Source organism: Arachis duranensis, chromosome 7 (assembly GCF_000817695.3).
Source record: "Arachis duranensis cultivar V14167 chromosome 7, aradu.V14167.gnm2.J7QH, whole genome shotgun sequence".
Classification (NCBI taxonomy): Eukaryota; Viridiplantae; Streptophyta; class Magnoliopsida; order Fabales; family Fabaceae; genus Arachis; species Arachis duranensis.
In genome coordinates, this window is record NC_029778.3 from 37,769,150 (window position 1) to 37,771,879 (window position 2,730).

The following is a 2,730-nucleotide window of genomic DNA, read 5'->3' on the forward strand; positions in this document are numbered from 1 at the left end:
TCAGATGAAGCATCCTTAGTACTGCTTGGTGCATTTTGCATTCCAGACAGACTTTGAGAAATCAAATTGACTTGTTGAGTCAATATCTTGTTCTGAGCCAGAATGGCATTTAGAGTATCAATCTCAAGAACTCCTTTCTTCTGATTTGTCCCATTGTTTACAGGATTCCTTTCAAAAGTGTACATGAATTGGTTATTTGCAACCATTTCAATTAGTTCTTGAGCTTCTGTAGGCGTCTTCTTCAGATGAAGAGATCCTCTAGCAGAGCTATCCAAAGACATCTTGGATAGTTCAGAGAGACCATCATAGAAAATACCTATGATGCTCCATTCAGAAAGCATGTCAGAAGGACATTTTCTGATCAATTGTTTGTATCTTTCCCAAGCTTCATAAAGGGATTCTCCATCCTTCTGTCTGAAGGTTTGGACTTCCACTCTAAGCTTACTCAATTTTTGAGGTGGAAAGAACTTTGCCAAGAAGGCATTAACTAGCTTTTCCCATGAGTCCAGGATTTCTTTAGGTTGTGAGTCCAACCATGTCCTAGCTCTATCTCTTACAGCAAAAGGGAATAGCATAAGTCTGTAGACCTCAGGGTCAACCCCATTAGTCTTGATAGTGTCACAGATTTGCAAGAATTCAGCTAAAAACTGATGAGGATCTTCCAATGGAAGTCCATGGAACTTTCAATTCTGTTGCATTAGAGAAACTAATTGAGGCTTAAGCTCAAAGTTGTTTGCTCCAATGGCAGGGATAGAGATGCTTCTCCATAGAAGTCGGGAGTAGGTGCAGTAAAGTCACCCAGCACCTTCCTTGCATTGTTTGCATTGTTGTTGTTTTCGGCTGCCATGGGTTCTTCTTCTTTGAAGATTTCTGTTAGGTCCTCTACAGAGAGTTGTGCCTTAGCTTCTCTTAGCTTTCGCTTCAAGGTCCTTTCAGGTTCAGGGTCAGCTTCAATAAGAATGCTTTTGTCTTTGTTCCTGCTCATATGAAAGAGAAGAGAACAAGAAAATGTGGAATCCTCTATGTCACAGTATAGAGATTCCTTGAGGTGTCAGAGGAGAAGAAAATTTAGAAGGAAGAGGTAGAAGAATTCGAACTTAATCAGATAGAGTTCGAATTGTGCATTGAGAAGGAGTGGTACTCCATAAATAGAAGGATGTGAGGAGAGAGGAAGAAATTTTCGAAAATTAAGTGTGACATTTTGAAAACATTTTGAAAAATTGGTGGATAATTTTCGAAAACTAAAAGTGGGAAAGAAATCAAGTGATTTTTGAAAAAGATTTTAAAAAAATATGATTGAAGACTATTTTTGAAAAAGATGTAATAAAAAAGATTTGATTGAAAAGTTATGGTTTTTAAAAAGATATGATTGAAAAGATATGATTTGAAAATGATTTTTAAAAAAAAAGATTTGATTTTAAAAATTAATGACTTGCCTAACAAGAAAAGATATGATTCAAACATTAAACCTTTCTCAACAGAAAAGGCAACATACTTGAATTGTTCAATCAAATCATTAATTGTTAGCAAGTATCTTTGAAAAAGGAAAGAAATTGATTTTGAAAAAGATTTGATTTTGAAAAACTTTGAAAACTTGAAAAAAAAATTGATTTGAAAACAAAATCCTCCCTCTTGTGCCATCCTGGCGTTAAACGCCCAGAATGGTGCACATTCTAGCGTTTAACGCCCAATGCACTACCTTTTTGGGCGTTAAACGCCCAACCAGGCACCCTGGCTGGCGTTTAAACGCCAGTCTGTCCTTCTTCACTGGGCGTTTTGAACGCCCAGCTTTTTCTGTGTAATTCCTCTGCTGCATGTTCTGAATCTTCAGTTCCCTGTACTATTGACTTAAAAATAGAACCAAGATCAAATAAACAATGCATGCAAGACACCAAACTTAAAATTTGACACTAGACTCAACAAGAAACATAAAATCTTTTTTTTTGGTTTTTTTATGATTTTGTAAATTTTTTTTTTGGATTTTTCGAAAATTATATGGAAATAGAAAATAAAGGTTTCAGAATTCTTAATTTGGATTCCAGGAATCATTGCAATGCTAGTCTAAGACTCCGGTCCAGGAATTAGATATGGCTTCACAGCCAGCCAAGCCTTCAAAGAAAGCTTCGGTCCAAAACACTAGACATGGCCAATGGCCAGCCAAGCCTTAGCAGATCATTGCTCCAATAGCAAGATTGATAGAGATCAACAAGCTCTGGTGATGATCAGTTGAAACCTCGGTCCAATAAGATTAGACATGACTTCTCAGCCAGCCAGATTTCAACAGATCATCATGAAACTCTAGAACTCATTCTTAAGAATTCTGAAAAATACCTAATCTAAGCAACAAGATGAACCGTCAGTTGTCCATACACGAAACAATCCCCGGTAACGGCGCCAAAAACTTGGTGCACGAAATTGTGATCACTACAACTTCGCACAACTAACCAGCAAGTGCACTGGGTCATCCAAGTAATAAACCTTACGCGAGTACGGGTCGATCCCACGGAGATTGTTGGTATGAAGCAAGCTATGGTCACCTTGTAAATCTTAGTCAGGCAGACTCAAATGGGTATAGATGATGAACGAAACATAAAGATAAAGATAGAGATACTTATGCAATTCATTGGTAGGAATTTCAGATAAGCGTATGAAGATGCTTGGTCCCTTCCGTCTCTCTGCTTTCCTACTGTCTTCATCCAATCCTTCTTACTCCTTTCCATGGCAAGCTTA

The 2,730-nt window shown here is 37.5% G+C and overlaps 1 non-coding gene across 1 annotated transcript; it reads left to right on the forward strand.

Annotated features, from left to right (window-relative positions):
• The first annotated feature begins 335 nt into the window (after positions 1-335).
• LOC127740767 (small nucleolar RNA R71) lies at positions 336-443 on the forward strand. The gene has a single exon (XR_008001626.1). It is a non-coding gene; the product is annotated as a small nucleolar RNA R71 (small nucleolar RNA).
• The last annotated feature ends 2,287 nt before the right edge of the window (positions 444-2,730 follow it).